The sequence below is a fragment of the Erithacus rubecula genome, assembly GCF_903797595.1.
Source record: "Erithacus rubecula genome assembly, chromosome: 3".
Lineage (NCBI taxonomy): Eukaryota > Metazoa > Chordata > Aves > Passeriformes > Muscicapidae > Erithacus > Erithacus rubecula.
In genome coordinates this window covers 115,851,939-115,876,847 of record NC_136689.1, presented here as the reverse complement: position 1 = coordinate 115,876,847, position 24,909 = coordinate 115,851,939, and the positions used below count along the sequence as shown (strand labels likewise).

Here is a 24,909-nt window from a genome sequence, read left to right as displayed (position 1 = left end):
GGCAGACGTTTTTTAGCAGGTACAGGCAGTTCTTCATAATTGTGGGAGGAAAGGGTATCTCAGCTGGGTACTAAGCTTAATTGGAGTTTGATGTGTTAGTTCGTGTAATGTGTAAGAAGATGAACTGCTCCCTGACTTTGCTTTAGCACCTTACATGCTTCTGTAGGAAATGAACTTCATGTACCTCTTCAAATTCTTTTCAAGTAAGGAGAGGCACTTAGGGGGCTGAGAGAGCCGTGAAGGGGTTTTGGATACTCGGCATTACCATTTGCTGTTCGATTTTCTCTGGCTTTACAACAGCCATGGAGAAAATAATTGCACGTAAAACACACATTAATGGAAATTACACACTTGCGGAGTGTATGTGTGTAACTACTCTACTGAACAAAAGTAGTGATCCTAGTGATAGTGTTTTTATTCCTTTTGACCTATTCTTTGGCAATTTGACTATTCCCTGAACCGTTTTACACAGTCTCTGTGCAGTGTCTTGAAAAAGCCTGGGGCACTGCAGGTTTTTGGAAGGAGGGAGAGGCATTCACTGCATTGCTAATGTGCATGATGAAGTATTTGACAGAGTGTTTTTTCCATCTCTTCTCCTGTCTGAGAAAGGTTAAGTGGTATGGAAATTAACATTAACCTAGCATCGACTTTATTGGCAGTATGAAAAGCCAAAGCATCTTGTTACTGAGGTTACTAAATTGTAGTTTGGAACTTTTGCAAGTAGGTGATTGCACACAGTTCCTCAAAAACGAAAAAAGAAAAGGAAATGGAAATGCTGTAGGTGAGGAATGAAGGGTAAAAGGTGAACGGGGAGAGAGGCGGAAATCTTTCTTCAACAAAGGGAAAGGCAGGGTCAATGGGGGGAAATCCTCACTGTGCCGGAGAAATGATGCCTACCACTGATGTGCTTCTAGCACAGGAAATAGTAATGAAGTGACTCAGGTAACTTTAATTGCAGCAAAGTTAACAAAGGTAAAAGGCACCAGCAGCTGGTTAGACTCCATGTGACCCTGTGCCTGCCAGGCACTGAATGCAGCTTTGATCTGTACTGGGAGAACCTTTGCAGAGTTTTAACTTAATTTTTAGTGATTCAGGAGAAGATGAGTACACCCAGCTACACAGTACGTTAAAAATTTATGCCTGTGATTTGGTTGTTACCACAGGGAGAATTAAAATGAACACAACATGTGTTCAAACATTGAATAAAATATATTTTCACCTCTATTCAGTCTTGAAGCTACTCAGGGCTAGAGGCAATGCTGTCTGCTGTTGGAAATCTTGGTATTAGCTTTTTTAAATAGCGTGGAATTCTGAGGAAACTTTTAAGTTGTTGAAATATTTGTGTCACTAGATACAGGCCAGTTACTATTTGAGGGGCAGGAGTACAATCTGAGTTTTTGCAGGAGAAAGAAAGAGAGCACTGTTTGGCACGTTGATGTGAGCAAACATGTTTTTGTTGGATCTTCTCAGTGGTTTGGAATGTTGCATGTCCTTGAGGAGAGGGATTTTTGGGCAGCAGACAGCCCAGCCAGGTGCAGGGATGGGATAGAAGTGGCCTGGGCACGGCTCTGCAGGGCTGCCGTCCCACATCCTGTGTTACACAATGCCTGGTTCTCCAGGTGCTGTGATTCTGTTACTGGGGAAAGCTGTGCAAGTGATGTCAAAATGTAAAATGTATGTCTGTGCGTAGGCATGAGCTAACAAAAAGTCTTGAGTGGGCCATGGCAGTTGAGGTTTTAAAAAGAGCAGAAAGCCCAGGGAAACAGATTCCAGTCACACAGATACATGTGTTTGAGTCAGGACAGCTAATTCATAAGAAGAGTATCCTCTAACACGAAAGGGAAGGTCACTACCATGTTTGTTCATAATCATGCTGGTATTGCATTCTATGTTTTTCTTCCAGAGGAAGATAAATATATATATGTGTGCACCTGGTAAAAAGTTCACTGAGCTTCAGAACTGATGAACTTTTTGACCCTGCAAGTGTGCCCACTTGTAGTAGGTCGGTAGAGCCCCCCTTGAGTATCACTAATCCTGATTCTGCAAAAACTCACCTTATGTGGCTGTGGGAACTATCTTATTTATTTTCCAAGTTAATCCAGCTCAGGGCTCGAGTGGTGATAGCATATCCTCTTAAGTGTAGGCATGCAAGCTCAATGTGGACAGCTGTTTTAACATTCCTGGCTGGAAGTCCTCCTCTCAAAAAACATATTTGATGCTTATACATAGTCTCTTGGCTGCCTACACTTAAGTCCATCTGTCAGAGTGGCACAGTGCCAGTTTACAAGGTGCTGTGTCGTTTTTAGTAGGACAAAGGTGCCAAGCAGGGATGTGTATTTGGGCTGCTCAAATGGCAGTGTGTGAGCTCTTCTATAGGATGTTTCTTCCTTCTGAAGCAGTGTCACCTCCGGGTCCTTCCGCCCCTTAAACTTGACAATACTTTGATGCCCTGATGCTAACTTTGAGAAATGTGTGACATCAGGCTTGAAAACAAGTAGTGATTGTAACAGGTGCCTAGGAAATGCAAGAACTGGTTTCCTTAATCATAGATAATCCAAAAGGGAAGTTGCACGCTGTGTAGTACTGGGCAGCCACTAAGTGGTCTTTATCTTCTCCAAAGTCTCTCCCTTCTGTGCTCAGCTGTACTGTGACATGTCTGTTGTCAGCTGCCCTGATGTGTGCAGGTTCTTCTTTCAAGTATTTATCCAATTAAATTAATTGCAATTCAATTAGAAGTTGAATTGGACTTCCTGAGTATTGTTTTGTACTCTTGATGGTGTTTCTGCTACTTTTCAAATTCTAGCACTTAAAACATTGTGATTTTTCTGAACGCTCTGGGGTTTTTTTGTAGGTATCCAACAGTTTGTCTTGAATGTGAGTTTGCCTTGTGATTATATTAGGATTTTTTAAAGCAGTTCTTTAAAGTTAAGTGTGGCAGTCTAGAAGTTTTATTAGTGGCATTACAGTGCCTGAATAACTTTAAAATATTTTTCTTCTTTTGCAAGTGGATATTGTTATAAAAAATGAATTTACCCTAAAATTCACACATAGAGAGGCAGTATTAGATCATACAGAACTATTGCATTAATGAAAATATTCTAGTATTCAGGAATGGCTTTTACCAGTACCCTTCCAGAATGGGTAGTGAACAAATTGCTCTTTGTGCTAAGGATGTTTTGTTTCAGTTTCCAGAAGGCTATAGGCTGGTGAGGATATGAGATCAGAAAAGTGTCTCTGTTTAATTTCATGCAGACTGTCCCTAGGTTTTGGAACTAACTGTAATTACAAAATGCAAAGATAAAGGTTTTATGAGATAATGGCTGAAAAATTGGATAAACCTGTGCAAATGGGCTTGATACAGATAATGGCTGAAAGCCAGGGAAATAAAGTCATTTCATAACCTGGAAAAAAAAATTTCGACAAGTTTCAAAAATATTTTGGACTCCTGCTTTGTTTTCATGAGGATTGTTTGTGGGTTGCTGTGTCTAGCATTAGGTAAAACATTTGACTTTGACTATATTCTGTCTGGAAAACACTTCCTTACCAGTGTTTTACAGGTGGATGTTCTGTGTACTTCTCATGTCTTTGTTACAGACTTCCCCAAGGTATTTATATATGTATGTATGATGATTGCATTTACTGTATTTCTAGTTAAATTTACCCTTCTATCCACATCCCACTTGCAAAGAGAGGGCAGGAGGGGTAGCTTCACATCAGAAACCACCACCTCTGCCTGCTGGGTCCCAGGGCATAGCCAAGCTGCCAAACAAGCTACATCTCTGTAATCTGCCATTGCTTGGATTTGGCACAGGAAGCACTAGATTTTTGTGCCACTTGGATCCATTTTGGTGGCTGCTTCTGGGATGATGGATGTCCCTGAAGGACAGGAACTGGAGCCCACTGGGGGCATCAGGTCCTTTATGTGGGTGCTACAAGGTCATTGAGGTTTTCTGAGACAGTATCAACTTTCTAGCTGAGCAGAAGGGATCATCTGGAAGCAGGGAAACAGCTGACCAGCATTTAATTTTATTCTTACCATTCAGCATATGACCACTTTTGATTTACTTTTGGAATATGCTTCCTGGTAGCCAAAAAGGCTAATTTCCTACAGGGTTTTCTCTGCATTTTCTAAGCATTAATCCCTATAGTTGGTAAGCCCTACACAAATAGTACGTTTATTTTTACCACATGCCTGTGAGGAGGCAGATTTTTTGAATCCAAAATTGTGGCAAAAGGGGGTGTTCACGGGTATTTTTTATTGCTTGTTCTGTTTTCCTTGTAAAGGGGAAGTGTGCTGAGCTTATTTCTCTAATACATGATTTTACTTTATCTGAGAGGAGGCTGTATCTTGTTTTATGCAGAGGCAAGCACTAAGACTTGATCTATCAGCAGTGTTTTTGTACAGGGCTGGGATGCATCAGGCACAGGTGGGCAAGGGAGGGGATTGTCCCTCTCTGCTCTGCACTGGGGCAGCCTCACCTTGAACACTGTGTGCAGGGTTGGGTACCACAGTATCAAAAAAAGACATTAGAGAGCATCCAGATGAGGGCAGTGAAAATGGTGAAGGGCCTTGAGGGGAAGCCCTGTAAGGAGCAGCTGAGGTCACTGTGTCTGTTAAGCCTGCAGGAGAGGAGGCAGAGGGGAGACATCATTTCAGTCTCAACTTTTTGAGAGGGAAAGAGGAGGAGCAGACACTGATCTCTTCTCTGTGGTGACCAGTGACAGGACCTGAGGAATGGCCTGATATTGTGTCAGGGAAGGTTTAGGTTGGGTATTAAAAAAAAAGTGTTCTTCACCTAGAGGGTGGTTGTGCACTGGAACAGGCTCCCCGGGAAGGTGCTCACGGCCCCATCCTGACAGAGTTCAAGGAGTGTTTGGATAGTGCTGTCAGGTACATGGTGTGACTCTTGGGGATGGTCCTGTGCAGGGCTATGAGTTGGACTTAATGACCCTTGTGGGTCCCTTCCAACTCAGCATATCCTGTGATTCCATGAAATGTGTGTGTGAAGCATTCACTCGTTCTGTTGCACACTCAGCTGGGCAGCAGTAGCAGAAGGCTGAGCTCACTGTGCTCTTGCTAGAAGTAGGGAGCATCTTGGGATGCAGGTGAAGTGACTGCAGCTCTCTTTGGGCTTATGGATTTTACTGCTTTATCCCACAGATGATTTAACACTCAGATGGTGCAGTATTGTGCTTCTCTGGCACTATGTAGCATCCTTTTTTTTTTTTTTTTTTGTTAAAATGCTGATCAGGCAGCTGGCACAGTTCCTGCCAGTTCCTAATAATTACTTACAGTTACACTGTGCAGTTTTATTGTCCTTTCTCGCAACTGAGGAAATAGAAAGATAGATTTTACTTTTCTTCTTCACTTTAGTTTCCTTCTCCATAGGTGGACCAATACTTTTTCATACTGTAATCCACTTTGTAAAGCACTTTGTGAAGCTGGTTTTTTTGTCTGTTTAAGCAATGTGTACATACAGTGAGTTCAGTGAAGAGTGGAGGGCAGCCTTTGCTCTGAAGTTTTCTGCCTAGAGGATTTAATGTCGTGAGTGATACATCTTCACTTGCTCTGCCAGTGTTGTGTCTGTTAGGGATGCTTTCTGCATCTCTCCAGTTGTGTCCTTGCCATGAGCTATGGCATTGTTCACAAGCAGCTGTATTGACAAAGCATCACTTCCAGTAACTGGCAAAATTTGTCCTTTGAGGAGAGGAGCAAGAAGAGACTTAGGCACATGCTTCCCTGATTATCTCTTTCTCTTTGTATTAAAGGACAAAAACTGGGTTGGATCCAGGGTTCTGAAACTCACTGAATTCCCAGGCCCAGTTGTTTCTCTTGCTTAGCATTTGTCAAAATGGTTAGTATTTTGTTTCTGAGGTTGACAGTGCCCTTTTCACCCGCTTGAGCTTGGGAATAGTGTTTTCTTGTAGAGCAGCTCCCTTCTCTGTCAAGCTCTGCTGCAGGGCTGGTTTGTGCAGACAAGTGTCTCCACCTGCCGTGGTCCCGGAGCAGCTTGGAAATCTAGACATGAAAGTGGTCTTTAAGTAACAGCTTGTTTGTAGCTTTTGCCAGGAACTAAAGGCTTGGGATCTAGTGTCTGATTACCTCGGGGCTGGAAACTTTATCTGTCTGCTGGGTACCCCGACTGTGTTCTAAAGGGTCATTGTAACTACTCCTGTTGCAGGTGGATTAGAGATGCTTTGTGTTTCCTCTATTTTCCCTTAACTTTCATTCAGTGGCTGCCTCACCTGGGAGGACTTAATTGCTGTGAAAGTGCTTATGCAGTCAAAAGAGAGGAGACTAGGTTTCTCTGTACTGTCATTCAAAGACACATGGGCTTCTGTCTTAGTTGTGCAAGAAATGCAGGCAGTTTTATACGAGTCTCTGCCTTCTGTTTCATCCTGAGGGCCGGCATCAAAAAATTCAGATTTTTAAAGTAGATGAATGGAATTTATCCATAGTTTTTAAAAGAATAGAAAACTAACTCAAACATACTAAACTTTCATCTAGTTTTAACCCTACAAAATATTTTTTACCCTTGATAGCACTTTTAAAACCCTTGTTTCTTGTGAGGAATGAAGTTTTCCTTTTTTGTTGTTTTTCCTATTTATTTTGAAAGCATGCAAAAATGGCACATATTTCAGCTGGTTCTCTCTGGCAGTTTTTGCCACTCTTGAATGAAAGGTCAAAGTGAGCACTGGCTCTGACTTGGCTGCTGATGTGTGGGGTAGTGCCACATGGACTCTGAGGGCAGGGCAAGCTGGTCACCTGTCTTCCTGTGAATTGTCACCAGAGCTGACAGAATTTCAGATCCCAAGTCCAAGGGTGTCTTTGCAACCCCCTCAGAAGCTACAGGGATGCTGGGACTTATTATGGCTGTAATCAGAAAGCTCTGAAATGGCACAGTTGGAAGGGGTAACAAACAGTTGGCTTTCTAATTCCTGGTGTCCATACTTTTATTTAAGCACCGTGATCCTTGTACCTCTAGTCAGTTGGACAATCTGGGCACATGGGCTGGAGTGAGCAAACTTATGACAGCAGACAGCTCTGCAGTGCACATGCAGGCTGATTCCACCTGAGTCAGCCAAATCTATACTTCAACTCCTTCCAAGTGCCCAGAAAAAAATAGGACATTTCCTGTGATGGGAACAAATATATCAATGCTCAGCAGCGTGGAGATGTATGGGCTCTGTCCTGCTCTGCTGCTGAACAGTTTGGGCATCTGTTGTGCTGTCACAAGGCCAGAAATTTAGATACTGCCAGCATTAATGAGAGAGCTAACAAACTTGGGGCTTTCAACTGCTCTTCTTTTCTGCCACAAGGAATTTGCTCTTACCTGAGAAATCAGGAAGTGCAGACAGAAATTCGAGTGTTATTATATGCTGCCATTAGACCTGATAATCTAATCACAAAATATTAACTCTCATGTAAGTAAGCAGCAAAGGCTTTACTTGGCAGCAAAGGCAAATTACACCAGTGAAAAACATCATGCTCTGGTATGAATTACATTTTGTGGTGAGTTTGAAGGAGATTAAATCAGAAAAAAACCCCATGTATATTTTTCTGTGTAATTTGAACAAGCAGGTAGATGAATTGTGTCACGTGAAGTGCTTGCAAAGAAGTCCTGCATGTCCTCTAATTGTATGCTCCTGTGCTGTTCATCTTTGATTCTGTCCCCCATTTTCAGTACAGGTTTCTTGTCAGCAGTTTGTTTCCTTTTATTAGCTTGCCAGAATATTTTTTTTAGTGCTTGCACTTCTTTCCTTACTTATATTGACATTAACGCTTCACTTACATTACACCATACACAGTAGAACCTCCATCTGGTGGTTACCCTCTGCACCTTTTATCTTTGATGTTTACTGGATTAGAATGAAATCCTCAAGAGTGTCTCAGTAGTGATTTTCTTCAAATCCAGCTGCTCTGAAATCAGCTACCAGCTCTTCAGGTTTTTGAATTTAGCAAGCTTTTGTAAATTAGCGACACCTTTCCATATTTACCTGTTTTCAGTCAACTGCTTTGAAGTGGAAAAAATTAAAAACCTGGCAGGGTCCCCCTGTGATTGTACCCTTTACTTTCTGTATTAATTAAGCTGTCCTCTAGAGTCAGAGTATTTCAGATAATGCATATATTAGCTGAGTGTATCTTCTGATACCTTGTGATTTGCTATTTTATACTTAATTTGTAGTTTTCTCCAGTATTTGTCCTGGATTTCTTCACAGCTGTTGATGGGTATCATGTAGGCACTGAAAGGATTTGGGGTGCTTCTGAAGTCAAGTGCTTTCAATCACACTTTGGTTCCTACTTCTCCTTTTTTCATTCTCTGATTAGATTAAAATCTGAATACCTGACCTCCCCAGAAGTCATTTCAAGTAATGCATTTTTGTAGATAATCCAAAGTAGACAGGGAAATAATTGTGAGCTCTGCCATGGTGGCTGCTAACCTGTGATTACTTAAACAGAATGTGTCAAGCAAGCCTCATTTGCATCTACAACTATCTAAAGGAAATACTCTGGAAGATATTATCTGACATTGTGTGTGTTGAGCTCTCCTTGTACTTGAAGAGAAGCTTGCTGTATTCAGCTGAGCTGTTAACTGTAGATTTTGCTTTGTATAACAAATGAAAACACTACCTTTTCCATCAAAGGTTCCAAAAGAATCAGCTCATAGGCTCAGAGGTCAAATCCATGTGAGATTCATGAGCAGAATAACCTGTGGATGCTGGTTAGGTGGGAACTTTTAGCTGAAAAAGCCCCAGGAAAAGTGAAGAAGAGGAGGTTAGGTGTCAGCAGCATGGGGCTGTCAGTGCCTCTTCTGTGTGTTCCAAGGCAGTGTGGGACAAAGCCAGAATGGGCTCTGGTCAGGAGGCAGCTGCCAGGGACAGTACCTGGAGCCATGGGAAGGGCTGAAGATGCTGCTTTAAGTGTCTGTGGAGTACAGGGAAGTGTTTAACAAGGCTGGGGAGTTTTGGCAATGCAAAGAACAGAGAAGCTTTGCTTCTGGCATGCTTTTCTTCCTCACAGAATAGCATTTTCCACTTTTGCCCCAAGTGCCTCTCCATAACATTTATTAGTGTCTGTACTTTCAGCTGAAGCTGAGCTGGAGCTGGAGTTTAAAAACTAGTAGCAAAATAGTTTTTGATTTTGTAATTTTTTAATCTAAATTTCTCTTTTGGTTTCTTAATTCGTCCCAGTTAGAGAAAAAGAGATTTAATTAGGAGAGTAACCTAGAGTGCAAATAGCTTCAGTAATAATCCTCCCGTTTAAAAAAATTAAAAAACTTGTTACATAATAATAGAATCTGTAATGGTTGTATATGTGATGGGCAGAGCATATCAACCTGATTTAATACAGCTGTTTAGTGACAGAAATAGTGAAGGTATCCCTAGGGAATCTTTATAGTCACAGGAGAAAATAGAACATGAGCTTTTTGAGTCTGCAGTATAGTGGTGCTGATGCATCAGTGTAGGCATTTATCTGGTAAGTTATGTGATTGGCCTAAAATAAGATTTTAAAAAACTTGTTTCTTCTGCTGATAGCATGAACTAGGGAAAGAAGTGGGATTTTGGGATTATCAGGAACAAATAACTGAATTTATTACCACACCTGCATTGTGTTACTGGAGGAATATTAGTCCTTTTACACAATGGGAGTAAAAACACTCTGAACTCAGCATTACATCGTAATAAAATGCTGTCTTGTAAATAATTTTTCAAAAGCATGGCTGAGGACTGAATTGATGCTTGAAGGAAGAACTATATTCAAAATTATAGTTCCTAAGTAGCTATTGTTGTATAGAAGTTCTGTATAGTCTATATAGTTGTATATTTTGATGTATAGAAGTTCTATATAGTCCTTGACCTCAGAGACTGAACAGTCTAATGGAATTGTGCTTATAATGTCAAGGATAGAGTTGGCTGGTGTGAATTTCTTTGACTGCAGAAGCAAAGTAGGCAATAGTATCCATGTGTTTACTCTTATCCATGGCTTTTCCAGAATCTCTGGGAAGAGGAAGATGAGCATTTCTCAGAGTGCCCTCTGCATTTGGGAGTACATCTGACTCAGCCTATGGAGAAGTATAAAAAAAGACCTCTCCTCATTAGCTTTTGTTTCTTGTCTTGATGTTTGATAGCAATTGATTTTTGCTTAGATGGGGTCATTTATTGTTCTCACTGAGTTTATTGTTAATTGCACTAGCTTTGGACACTCAGAAGTAAGTAGTACACAGACAACAAATAGGATGCATATGGCTTTGAAAGTAAAGAGTGGTTAAGGCTACTGCCCTCATGCATTTGTGATAAAAGATCAGCCTTCTGTGAGAAGTGAGGTAAAAACTGATGGACTAATATTGGCCAGGCCAGCTAATAGGAAAGAACTTGAAAAGAGCTTTTAAGCCTGGTGAGTCAGAAGCATTGGGTACATATATGCCTTCTCATCTTCACTAAGGATAAGAGATTCAATTAACCAGAGAAAAACAGAGGAATGTATGAACTATCATAATTTTAAGAGTTCCTACACTGTCATTAAAGCAGCTATTACTCTTTTCTTTAACTAATAATAAATTTTAAGTATTTGGATAAGGTGAAAGAAAACTGTGTATTGTCAGATAGATCTATAATTAACATCCTTTCATGCTTATTCCCCTCTTCATCCTCCCCTACATCCCCACACTCCAAATTTAAATCCTACAGAAAGAAGAGCTTGCCATGGGTCTGATGCAGTGCCATGCTTTTAGGAAAAGTCCTTTTTTTTATTGTCAGATTTATATTGTGTGTTTGTAATTACCTTGAGTGTTACAGAGACTGAGGAGGGGATCTGTCATGTGTTGCAGTTTCAGGATATGTGAGAAATAACATCTCATGGTTTGCTGAAGTTGGCATACTGACATTTTTTCCTAACTACTGGTCTAAAGTAACCATGTTCCTCTGGGAAGAGTAGATGTAACTGGCAGAGACAATGAGAGAGCTGATGAGTGGTTGTGGTAGAAGAGTTTAATAGCCATAAGGTTTATATTAGCAGGTAGGCATCCTACACTATGAGCCAGCTGCTTTTTTTTGGATTGTACCTGACGAGAAAAAATGGTGCAGTGTATTAAGAATGTAGTACATTTCCCTTGTCTAGTTTAATAGGATACTCAGATCAATTATTTTGTGGTCTGAGCATTAGGATTTCTCCAAAATACAACTGTGAGGCTCAGCAGCTCTTCTAGTGCTGGATTTATCTGAGTTTTCATGGCCTTTTTGGAGATATTAGAAGAATTGGCAGCATAACTTTAGAAAAGAAGGGTTAATGTAATCCTTGTGACTGTGTCAGAGAGCTGCTGGATGCTCTTAGGACTGCTATCTGCTGCTTTTGTATTGAATCAGTATAGAGAGTGTGAGGAGCAACATGGGTTATTTTTATGTGCAGGGAGCCAAAGAATGATACAGGAATTCTGCCCTTAATTTAGTCTGTGTTGCACTCCTCTTAAAAAGACTGATTGACTTTTTTTGCTTTTTTCCTCTAATTTTCTTGAGTAGCAAAATGGTATGGAGCTCAGAAAACTGGCAGCTGGTGGTTTTCTGATGTGGAAGATTAGATTTGAAGAATATGTGTGGGTGTGATACAACCCCTTGGTGATGTGCTGTATACTCTTGTTATACATTGTGCCAAAATAGACAGCAATCCTCTTATGTGGGATTGTCAAGTAAGTAATAATAGAGCAGAAGTCAGTGCCATCAATTCTGAGATTTTTTTAAATAAACATAATTATTATTCATATCTCCTAGATTCTTTAGTACTTCTTAATCTTTATAATAAATAAGTCCTTCTTCTAAGTCCTGCAAACCTTATGTTTTACATTAGTGATGTCAGCTGCTATCAAGACTTTCCTATTCATCTTTCTAATTGATGCTCTTGCTTTAAAAAGGCCACAGAGATTTTGAGTTTTATAATTCTACTAATTTCCTAATTATGAAAACTTCAAGTGAAGAAAAATGTGAAGATATTTTGTCTGCATAAAACATTTCAATTGTCTTACAAGGAACCCTGAAAAGATCTGAAGCAATCAGTTACTGTCTGCAGGGTATTCATCCCATTTAGAAAACATGAAATTGGCTGCTCTGCAGCAGGGCAGACACGATAAGATGTGCTGGAGGAGAGAAGCAATTAGCTTGACAGCAAGCACAGTCAGAGCAGAAAGGGAGGTTTGGAGGCGTTTAATTAATACTAATGCTTTTGTGCTTACAAGGACCAGAGCTGGCCTAGGTTACTGCTGCCTTGCTCTTGTGGTTCTCAAACCTGGCGTCTAATGAACATCAGATTTAGTAAAACTTTTCAGAAAAGTTAAGAAATTACAACTGTGGTATGTTACCACTGAAGGTAATGAGGGGGAATACCTGATACTCAGTGGGAGCAGGGTCTGATCTGTAAAGCTTTTTCATTTTTAAACAGATAACAAGGCCTCTTGGAATTTTTGTGGTACGTTTGTTTAAATAATCTGAAATAATGGAAAGGCATGTCATTTATTAGACATTTTTCAAGTGACAAACCTATCAGGGAGAAAGAAACATTATTTTTTTTCTTTGTGAAAACAGTTTTGATGGAAAAGTGTGTAGCCATCAATGTATACTTATTTGCATAGCTTGATCTTTTGAGATGCATTTTGCTATTTAATTCTGAATTTTTATTAATTTCAACTTCCATTCATTCTTGGATTGAAGATAATGGTAAAATCCCATTTGGTTGAAAGTCACCTCTCTATGTAACCCTTGGTTCTGTTTTCTTCTAGTACAACATTCAAGACATACCTAGACTCTGATATGCTGGAGAGGATTCCTTTTTCCATTTGCTTTTTGTGAGAATACCAGCTCTGTGGCTTCAGGCTTATGTGTTTTTATATTTATAAATGTTTCCCTGATGGGTTCCAGCAGTGTGTTAATCAAAGGATGATCTCTCATGATTTACTCTTTGTGCAGGAACACCAATATAATCCAGTTTGAGTTGTAATCTACAAACTTTAGTTTCGATTAGATATTGTCTGGGTTTAAATATCCCTGTGTCATCTCTTCTGTTAATGATTATCTGTATAAACAGCTTTATTATTCCATTTTGGGAGTAAACTTCCATAGCACATTGCAGTTAATATAGTGTTTTATCACACTAATTGCTTGTTAGTGCAGTTTTTGTGCAATTAAAGTATTCTTATTGCAAATTACCATTTCACCCAAGACTTGTGTAACAAGGTAATTAATCTATATTATATCCAAGGAATAAATGAAAAGTATTGGATGAGGACCACAGTCTTTGATAATTATTTACAAGAGGAAAGCTGAACAGAAATGCTTGGATTTTCCCATTTTGTTGGATTTTTAAGTGCTTAGCTTTTTGTCTCAGTTTTCTGTGGCTCTCCAGCTGAATGTTGTTACTGCTGAGGTACTAGCATACATGGTACATAGAGTCATGAATCATCCAGATGGGAGAAGAAAAACCTTTAAGATGATTGAGTCCAGCCTTAGCTGAGCATTGCAGTGCTAGTTTAGCATGAGCTGGAATTGGATCTGGAGGCTATTTTGAGGGCTGTCCCTTAGCTTTTGTCAGCAGCAGATGTGTTTCCATGGGATGTGCTGCTTGGAGGGGGATCTCTGAGTGCACTGCTCCTTCCCCTGTGCTGTGGCTGAGGGCTGCTGCCCTTCCCTATGCTGCCTTCAAGGGTTTTGTGACTGTACCAAGCACACCTCCAGCTGCTCTGACATGGCTGCCAGGGCCAGGTTCTGCCAGGTGTGCAGTTTGTGTCTGCCAGCCTTTGTGGGATGGAGTGGGACATTCAGGGCACTGGGGAGGGGGTGGCTCTCAGAGCCCTGCACACACAGGAGTGAAATCCCACACAGCACCTGAGCCACAGAAGAGGCAGCTGCCACAAAAAAAAAGGATTTTTAACAACTGCCTGAAACTTTCATTCTTTTACTCAGAGACTTTCTTGAAATGAGAGGTGTTTAGCTGAATAGCTCATGTATTTTTAGTCTTTTGGAAGAGAGGCTTTTTCTTTAATACCATATTTGGAACGATGGCTTCCTCATTGCATATATCTCAGTGAAATATTTTCTCTAGAAGTTTTTGCCCCTCTATTATTGCAACTGTTTGAAACTCCCACACCGTAGCTAACAGTTACATTATCCATTGATAAGCTTCTTACACACTTGTAAATACAAATTTTCAGGGTTATGTTGTAATGAATTGTAATACATTATTCATAGATGTGGTGCTTGTGTAGAACAGAAGCCAAATATAAAAGCCATTTGGTCTTACACAGTATTAAGTATTGAAAATGAATGATAAAGTAATAAATGGAGAAAATGTAACAGGGATTGGTCATCCCTGATAATAGAAATGCTCTCTTTCTTTTGCACAAGGAGTTTCTCTCCCTGCATTTTGAACAGACAAGCAGACATCTCCCTAGGATGCTGCCAAACTCACCTTGTCCTCCCTTTTCCTCAAACATTTAATTTTCTTTTCTTAAAACCAGGAGAAATTCTATTCATGCTGAAGTGTTTGTAATCTACTTTTGGATACTGCAATGATGAATCTGATCTGAAAAATAAAAATAGTGTAGAATAACCTTTGAGGTTAAGTACTGTTCTTTCACTGAATAGCACATAGGGAGATGGATGTTACAATCCAGAAGGTATTTATTCTGATTCCAAATACATTATTCTTTCAATGAAATGTCAAAGAATTTTAGAAATTAATAGAATAGAAAGACAGCATTCTATTTTTAAGAAATGCATTCTATTTTTTAGAAATGGCAGTAATTGGAAGTAGAAATGTTAGCTGAAAAAGCTGTTTGAAGCCACAAGGCAGGATACCACCGTTCACCTGTGCTGATGGGAACCAGTGTTGAACCCCACCCATGGGGAAGAGTTTGTTTCCAAGCCTGGCTTTTCTTTCCCTTCATCAATAAAGCTGAGTCTCTGCAGAGGTCAGTACCTCCACTGTCACAAGGCTGCCTGTGCATGTGCTTTTAGCTTGATTTTAATTTATTTATTATAAATGCAGGAGGGGGAATAGCTCCATTCTTTAAGACTTGATTGTTTTGCCTTTCTTTACCTCTTCCCTGGCCACAAATACCTGAAGTTGTATTATTTGGGTGATGACATCCTTGGTCTGTGGCAGAGGAGTTCCTCTGGGAAGCTGTACAGTGCTGCCATACCAGTGGAGGACTTTGGAAAGGAAATTAAACAAACCAGTCAACAGTAATAGCAAAAATATTTTAGAATTGTTGCAGATGTTTGTTTCCCAGCAGAAAAGAAAAAATTCTACAGAAATGAAAGCTGCCTATTTTTTTCTTTTCTTTTGAGTGGAATAAAGTAGCAACAGTAAACATAGCATATAAAAGGTGTGACTCGGGTGAGCTTGCTGAAAAGCTGGGTGCTAAATAGTTCCAGTAAGCAGTGCTCCTGTTGTCCATACAAGAGGCTTCAGGATATTCCTGAAACTGGGCAATAGGAGGAGAAGGACATTTTCTAATTTTGTTTCTTCCTGTGATAGTCTGAAGACATTTCATTGATTTCTGTGGGGGTTTTTTCATGTATCACATCAATGTAAAGGATAACATGGTGTGATCCAAGCTTTTTACTTTTCTTTTAAAATTATGCAAGTAGTGTTTTTATTGCATCTTCTGAGTCAATTCTATAATTGAAACATTACGTATCTTCTGTGATTTTATGGAAACAAACATAATTACTGTGTCAAAATACTTTATGGACATTTGTAAAGGTCCAGAAAATGAATGGAAGTATTCACAAAAAAAACGGCTGGGAAAGGCAGTGCCTATCATCTGTGTGCTAAATAACCTGAAGAGAAAAGCCTGGGGCAGTACCTCTGAATTGTTCTTCCAGTGGAAGATGTATGGTGCTAGAGTTACCTACACAGTTTCACAGGTATGAAGCTGAGAAGTAACATTTTAGTTTGGTTATTCAGCTGTGTTAGCTGGAACAAGTGTCTGATTCTGCTGCTGCATCTCTACTGCTGTTGTCACTGCACTGTTTTGATCTTTCAGTTGCTAATCTTTTCCCAACAGCTTTAGTGTTTGAAAAGCATAATGCCGTGTTACTATCATTTGTCTGTTATGAAAGAAACATTTGCCTGAGTGGTTTATTTTATGAGTTAGCAGATGGTGATTTAAATGCGCTTGAACCAGCAAGAGCCTTAGTTCTGTAGGCATGCCTCTGTCTCAGAAAATCTCCACAAAGCACTTAGAAAGTGATGAGCAAAGTAGCTATGGTGTTTGGGAGCACAAATGGAGCAGCTATGATGTGTTTGAGAAGGGTTTACACAGTTTTTGGGGTTAAAATTGGCCTCTAGGCAAGGACATGTTACTCCAGAGTAACATGCAGTGACCTTAGGCATGCAGCAGGTGAGCTGCTTGGTGGAAAAGGAAATCACCATCTGAGATCTCAAAGCTGAATTTACTGTGCCATGTTTTCAGTGTTTTGAGTCCTGTGTTCTGTGTATGAGTGTCACCATTATATACTTCATAAAAGCAGTTGAAAAACTTCACCTGTGTAAGAAGTTACAGGAGCTGAAGGTCTGTGTTTCTCAATAGTGCTGCAAAGACCCTTTTTTTAAACTTTTATTTCGTCTGAGCAATTTGTGGTCTGAATATAATGTCAACACTGATGGCAGAAGTAGACTTATAATCTTGGGATGTTTTTTAAAATTTATTAAGAGACTTGCAATTTGGATTAGGGATAGGTGTGTGTCAGATGCAATTATCTGCATAGTGATATAAACATATGGATATAAGCATGTTCTGTTAGCATATATAAATAATTTATACAACAGTTTTAGTGTGAAGGAATGTGATCGAGAGATTTTTGTTCTTGAGGCAATTTTTTTATTGTAGATTGTTTTTATTTGCAGAGTTTGTTAGAAGCAAGTATGATTTAAACAGTGATTGAAAATTGAAGAGCTTTCTTGCTAGTGTTGCATTTGATTCTTTTAACTTTCAGATTGTGTCTCTTGTACAATGACAACCAGTCGTTTTACAAGAGACAAACAAAGGCTTGCACTGCACCTTCAAATGTATGTATTTAATTAATATTTTTGAGTGCTCTGTTGAAATTCTGTCTGCACTGTCATAATTAATCTCATGATAATATAGTTCTTTAAAATTATCTCTATGGTAGATAACAATTGCAGTTAGGTATAACGTGCAGTACAGAAATGTAGCACGTGCTCTTTGGAGGTGTTTCAGTTTTTAGTGATGGATATTTTTATTCCTTGTCTGAGAGCTGTGGGCTTCCACTTGTTATGTTGGCAAATTAATCAGTATGAATCTGAACATGCAGTTAAGGATCCAGCAGTGTGTGAAGACATGTCTCTTCTGTCACATGTTGTAGAAAACTCCCAAGAGTGGAAAGATGCCAGATCAATTTTCATTAGACTTGGAAAAGCTCTGACAGCAGCAGAGACCACTGGTAACACTTGCAATCATGGTTATTCCAAGCAACTCCAGTATTGTTCCTTGAGGACTTCCCTGTCAATCTCTCTCTCTCCTTGTCAGAATAATTTAATAACTGAGGTTAAAATTTCCCAAGGAGACTTAAGGAAGTCAAGGGACCTGCCTTTCAGTGAATTTCAGTGGAATTAGGGCTCAAACTGAATTTTCTTTGCAAACATAAGATTAGAGTTTCAACAAATTGCTTTTTTGTGGTAAATTGATTGAAAGCTGTGATAGTTTGCAGACTGTGTACATAAGTGTAATCTTCCAATTGAATCTTCCTAGTGTAAATAACTGAAAACATGTTCCCTATAAGAACGGATGCAAAGATACTAGAAAGAAAAGATCACCGAGTGAGCAAAATCTACATCAGGAAACACATTTGATTTTCATTGGTACTTTATATGTTATTTCCTGAGCTCGCCTTAGCAGTGTCTCAGTTCAGTGCCAGCTCCAGGTCAGTTTTTCTGGGGTGTCCTTGGTGCTCTCAGAGTCACCGTGGCAGAGAGGGATGCCCGAGGGTGGCTCAGGACAGCTCGAGGTTCCCTGGCTGCTGCAGCCAGTACCGAGGCCACCACCCTTGCTGGGCTATTTCTGCTAAATGCTCAGCTGGTACATCTGTGAAATGGCAAAGTGCACAGGGCAGCTCTGCCCCTTCCACACCAGGGTGAGGCCTTTGGAGATGTCTGGAGGCAGCAGACAGGGAGGAAAGGTGAAGAGGCTTCTTGTCTTTTGGCATCCTTCTTTGCAAAGGATGAGGTCTGCAGAATCTACTGTGTTAGAGACAAAAAGAGAATTGGTGGGATGATTTCATGCTTTATTGGGCCAGAAAGGACTGTTATGTTCATTTACTCTGACATCTGTGTTCAATCAGATTTCATTACAGTGTTATCCCTATCCAAACTCTATTTATGTAAAACTATATAGCTTAAAACAAAGTTAGAGAGAATCTGCCATGTCCCTAGGAATATAAGAGTTAACTATTTTGTTAAAATAGTTACTGTTGTGAAAATGTGTCTAAAGTAATTTCTACATAGCCTCTAGCCACCACATTTTTCATGCCTGTGAAATCATCTTTTACTATTGAAGAATAAAAATATGCTTAATAATCTGTTAATCTAAGTAGTTGAGAAACAAAGCTGTCATGTCTAATTCTACTCACAAAAGAAAGAAAAAGCCAGAATGACAACCTTTTTTTAAGAAAATTGTAGACTAAATGAAAGGATATTGGCGATTTTCTCTAAAACATGTCAGCTGAATTATTAAATTACTTAATTAGTGAAAGTAACTTTAGCTGATTAGAAATTTTTCAGATTTTGTAAATCAGCCATATATGGTATTTTGAAATAATCTTGGAAGGATTCCTGTAATATAAATAGTTTTCTTTTGGAAATGCCAACACTGCAAGTTAGTAATACTTCTGTATTTTATTAGCATATTAACATATCTTATTGGAACTGGGAATGAGGTGCAAATGGAGCTGTAAATCACAGTGACAATTTATATCTTAAAAAGAAAGACAGATGTAGCTATAATATTATAATTTGCAGTAGGAGAACTAACTTTTGTTAGAGTGATTTTTTTTTAAGTTACACGTGATGTTTAAACTATGCTTTTTAATAACTGATAAAAATGTTGTGATGGTCTTGCTCTAACAAATTATGATACAATTAAAGCTTGATTGTAGGGATATAGTGATTTAGGGTTTTTTATGTAGAGAAAATGATTTGGTTTTGATCATATTGAAATACTTAACTTGAATTATTTTGATCTTTATGGTGGACTACAGATTAGCATTTTAAAAAATATTTTTTTTCTTGACACATAGACAAAATCAAAGCAAACCATGTAAAATACATTACTTATAACATCAAATATTTTCGCAATTTTAATTTTATTATTGGCATTGCGTGTCAATATCTACCTTTCCTCAAGAGGCATATGTTTGTTTCTTTCAGGACCTGACTAAAATGATCTAAGGAAATGTATTTATAGAATCATATTTATTTATAGAATCAATTTGTTACTAAGAAATGGTGTCTGTGGTGTTTTTCTGTACAAAACAAAAATATAAATTTCATGCCTTTTGGTTTCTTACCAAACTGTATTTACCTCTTTTTTCCATGATACTCTGCAATCTCAATTTCATTTTCTCTGATTTTCTTGAATATTTCTAACAATTAGTGTCCCTTTATTAAATTTAGGAGGATGTTTTCAGGGATCTGCAGCAGCAGCTCGGTGCTTCTGTATCCTATTTCATGGGGCTGTGTCAGGAGTGTCAGGGTCATTTGAGAACAATTTGTTTTTCTATGGTGTGGCACCCATTAGCTCCTTAACTGGGAAGGAAAGATTTGCTGGGGAGGTGCTTGGTGGCATTTTTCCATAGCTGGGATGAAGTGATTCAGTTTGGTGCTACAGCAAGGAGCTCTTCTTCCCCAAGCAGAACATGGAGTTGAATGAGCTTTCATGTCTATCTTATGAACCCTCCATGGAAAACAGAGGAGAGATCCTTGCCCAGAACCCAAAGCTCAAGGTTTGTTTCCAGAATCAAACATTTCACCATAATTCCAGCTTCATGAAAGTGCCTGAACAGTGTTGTTCCTCTGAAGATAAAAACCATATTTTCAAGCTTTGGAGGATTTCATAAAATAGTGGTGTTGTCCTTTAGCTAAAATAAATGCTCTCATCTATTTACAACTGTCACACATAGATGGAATTGTTTTTCAGACTCTTTGACCTGTAATAATATTTTCAATATTGTTTCAAATACGACTATGCAGCTCCACATTTCACTTTGCCAGTTGTTGTTTAATATATTTTTTATTGAAGCTATTGCAGCCTTCAGTTTTTCTGAATGTAGAAAAATAATTATTTTAGCAATTCAATAGATGTTAAAACTCAGAGGGTCATCTGCAAATTACTGGAATAATAGGCTTTTGCTTACAGGCAGATTTTCAGTCAGATAAGAGTAATGAAGTGTAATTACTGTTGTTTTGGTTGAAAGATGAAAATGTAAGTGCAATTTACAAAGAAAATAAGGAGAAATGCTGTGTGGCTTGCCCTTCTTTGCAGTCTATTAGTGAGAGGTAGTGAAGGGAAAAATGATCACCAACATTTTCAATAATTAACCTATGCCTCCTAGGCAGAAACCAATTTTTGAAAGGAAATTAATTCTGAGGGAATATGATTGAAGTAATTTCCCCTTTACTTCTTTGTTCTGTTGTCTTACTGGTGGGACAAAGCAAAAATGAATATAGATATAGATATATATATATATATAAGTGAGCTTATTATTAGCACTTAACCTTTCATTTCAGTAGATACTTGGTCTATTTCTGCTCCTTCCTCACATTTTCTTTCCTAGGCATAAAGGACCTGACTTTGAACTAATGATGAAGTATAAAAGGATATATGTCATACCTTCCTCTGCAAAACAGGTATTTGTGTGCCATTAGCTGCTTTGTGCACAATATAAGCCCACATCCATAGATTGGGTATTTAGTGTATATAAATTTTGCTAAGGAATTGGTGCTTATTCCTGGTACTTCTGATGGTTCTTGATGGCACCTCATAACATCTGGTTCTGTGCCTGATAAATTTCACAGGACTCTTCTCTGCTTTTCCTCTGGGAGTGGATGCATTCTCCCACCTCAGAGAGATGAAAGGACCCGAGTAATATATTCCTGTTGCTTTGTGATCTTAGACTACCTGAACATGATGTAAAACAAATTAAAAATAAATCATAATAGAAAAACTCTGAAATACCCTTCTGGGGTGGGTTCTGCTGATCTTGTAGCTATGGACCTTTACAGCTCTGATTTTAAATTTGATCTTTTTTTTTTTCCCATTTTCTTTTTCGGGATCTACGTCTTGAGGTCTGCTTGAAGGCCAAATTTCAGCTTTAACAGTTTGGTATTTCTCAGCTGTGATAGCCTGAAGGGGATAACGTGTGAGGGAGCAACCCTGCCCACTCTAGTGTAGTTAGAAGTAATGCTGAGGACATGAACATCAGTTTTAAGAAGCTGAGATCAACAGATTCTGTAAGCACATGCTGGGGATAATCCCAATGAAAATTAAATGTGTATATGTAGCCTCAGCTGCCAAACCATTAAAAAAAACCCCAAAGCCAAACATTTAAAAGGCAGAGATGAGATATTCCCATTTGACATGACTTTGTGGAAAGAATGCCAATGAGTCAAGAGGCTGCTTCAGTATCTTACAGACAGCCAACAGCTTCAGTGTCCTTTTAGTAGGAACACCACTGAGTATTAGTGCAGAAGTGCCAAATCCTGCCTGCTTCAAGAGAGGTCACACTGGCTTCAAGAATACTCTTTATGTGAATGTAAAATTCTCTACTGTGAATTTAGCTCTCAGTGTTTGAATTAATGGGAAATAATACAGTTAAACTTTTAAAAAATAATTTGGAGTATAGCTTGCTTATGATTTAGTTAATAATAGTTATATTCAGTAGATAATTTTCTGTATGGAAATGGACACTACTTCAAAGACATTTCATTGTTTTTGTTCTTCTGAGTAATCAGAACTTTAGGATGCTGACAGACCAAGAATTCAGAAGGGACCAAGGAGTCACTCAGTAGGTGTTAATACAAATGGTCAACATCTCTATCTAGTTGCCTTACTATTCAGAAAAGAAAACATTTTTAAGAAACATGCCCTTTTGAAGACACACAGTTTGGGAATTCATGCCTAGTCAACTACTTGGGATATGTTTATAATGCAACATACCAATATAAACATAAAAAACTTGAAGAAGTGGAGTGAGAGCTAATTTCCAGAAAGTAACAGGCAGGAGCGGAGCTCTGCCTTCTGTTGCATCTCCTTGGACATGAACTCTTTTCAGCATAAGTAGTGTGTGCATCTGCCTGAGACCTAAATTTCAATAACAGTACTTTCTATATCAACATTTCGTACATATTGAAAAAAAAAAAAAAAAAGTGGATTTTAAGAAAGATCACTGTTACTCCTGCATTTAAGCAGTTGTTGACACTTCAATTTAAAAAAAGTTCCAAACACCTATTTAGGTTACCAGTGCCTTTGACTTAATGGAAATATTATCAGAACATCTTTGTTTTCAGTTTAGGTTCTGATCATGGAAGTATAGATGTGTTTATCTTTGGTCATGCAAACAATCAATGGGGACTATCAGTATGCTTAAAGTTAGTTGTATGTCCTTTTGGAATACCAACATCAGAAGATTCTTGTATTAGAGCTGGTTTAAGAACTTAAAAAGCTGGTAAAACTTGATTTGCTTGATTATCCAATCTAAGAATTTCTTTGTGCATGGTGTCTAATCCAGTTAACCACACTGTTAGGAAGTTACATTCAGAAATTGCAGCCATTTTCACTAATATTTTCCAACAAATGCATCTTTTTCATATGTACATGCTAACCACAAGTCATTCTTGGTAATATTATCAGCAAATGTTTATTTATAGGTGAATATAAAGAGAGAAAAGACAGATTTTGATGAAAACCCCTAAGTAATATTTGTGTATTCCAAGCAAAACAGTTGTCTCTAGACAACAAGAATAGGACAGTCTCCAGTTGCCCCTGTGATTTCTACTTCCACAGGTCTCAGGTTTTAGGAGTAAAGAAATAAAGACTCTCATTTTAAGCACTGAACAGTTTTCCTTGGGGCAATCATTTCTTTAGCCAAGTATCTGTAAAGCTGAAATACCATGGTGCAAATATAAGCTTTTCTTCTTTGATTTTTTTCAGTGTTTTCAGATTTTGGATTGGTTGCATACACCTGGTAGTGTAACCAAAGGACAAGTACTGAGTCTGTGAAATTTTGCAAGTTGAATTGCTTTTGTAGGCACTGTGGCTCTGCAGTATAGCAGTGGCTTGGAGCAGTGTTACAGTGACAATGTATGCAAGAACTACAGTTTGGGACAGACAGCCTATTTTAGCTTATTTTATTTGGGCTTGCTTTCCTGTTTTTTTTATGGATATAGTAAAATTAGATCCAGTGAAAATGATTATAATGTTTTAGAACATGACCACAAATGATGACTGTAAAGCATTGAAACAGTGCAGTTGTTTAAATCAGGGAATTATACCTGTTTTAATACAAATTATATCTTACTTATAAAACTGTAAGAGAAAAGTAAAAATCTGATGCTTTTCATCTGATGTTGAAAAGTTACCTAAATAAAATTGAAACATATTTTATTTAATTTAACTTCCAGCATTTTTTAATGGAGTGGTAAGCTGGACCATACATTTTCCTTTCCATGGTAGGCATGTAAAATTGTGCTTTAATTATGTTTCTTTATGAATTCATCTTCCAGGTCTGAAAACTGCTTGTTAAAATAGTGTCAGATATATTCTATACAAAGATCAAGAGAGGCTACTGAAGTAGTTTTGTTGTTCTGTTTATTGTTTTGAGTGCAACACTGGATCTGAGAGACTATTAAAATCATGGTAATGCTAATACATTTTGAAAGGAAGTGATTTAAAGATGTGAATTGGACATTATTATCTGAACTGCAGTAACGCTCAAGGCATTGTTTGGGAGCAAATAACCACATTAAAGGAAAAATCCTAAAGCATGTATAGATATGTTTGGTTGTGTGTTCGGGATGAAAAGAAGGAAGTGAACTGGTTTCCTGACTTAAAAGCTTTGGAGAAGTCTGCCTGGCTTCTGCTCACAACTCAGTTTTGTGTCCTCAGGCTCAAAAGAGCAGTTAAACCTTATGTTTTTAGGGTAGCTTCTGTGTAGTGAAATTAGGCAGAATGAGGTAAATACACCTTTATGAATGGGAGCAATGTTTCTTTGAGAACTCATTTATGCTTGATCCTTGCTATCCCATCACAGTGCTGTGGCATGAGAGGAGCAGGGGAGAGCTAGGACCTGTTCCCCTTTGAAACCTCTGCCTGTCAGCTTTGTGTAGAAATCAGAACCTGCTCTATACCCTAGAGAAATAACAGTGCTGCTCATTTCCCAGTGACCGACAGCACAGTACAGCTTTCCAAGGAAATATCTGCTTGTGGCACTGGAGAGTATGCCGTGGTACCATAGCATGGTGGTACTTGTCTTGCTTGCAAAATCCCAGGTGGTAACCCTGCAACTATTTTTTTAAACTGTAGCCCTTTAAATTTCTTGAAACATAAATATTCAAGATTATATAAAGTTCATCTTGTATTTCTGTTACAGTCCACAGATTGTAAACAAGTAGTCTATAAACTTTCCTTGCAAATTCACATGAATGTTCTCATTCTGGTGTTGTTTTTATTCTTCTTTGTGCTGTTCTTTCATCAGTGTTGTTCAGCCTGTGAGACACTGAATTATTGCTTCAATTAAGTAAATTACACTTCCGGACTTACTACTCTACTTTACAACTAGAGGGGATTAATTTTGTCTTTTGTATCTCTATTTTCCAGTCAATACCCTCATGGTAATGACAGTTTA

The 24,909-nt window shown here is 38.5% G+C and overlaps 1 protein-coding gene and 1 long non-coding RNA gene across 2 annotated transcripts in view; one reads left to right on the top strand and one right to left on the bottom strand.

The window, feature by feature from the left end:
* LOC306799014 overlaps nt 1-24,909 on the bottom strand; it is a 604,175-nt gene that overhangs the window by 336,773 nt on the left and 242,493 nt on the right. The window lies entirely within an intron of this gene.
* SLCO5A1 (solute carrier organic anion transporter family member 5A1) overlaps nt 1-24,909 on the top strand; it is a 69,303-nt gene that overhangs the window by 2,924 nt on the left and 41,470 nt on the right. The window lies entirely within an intron of this gene.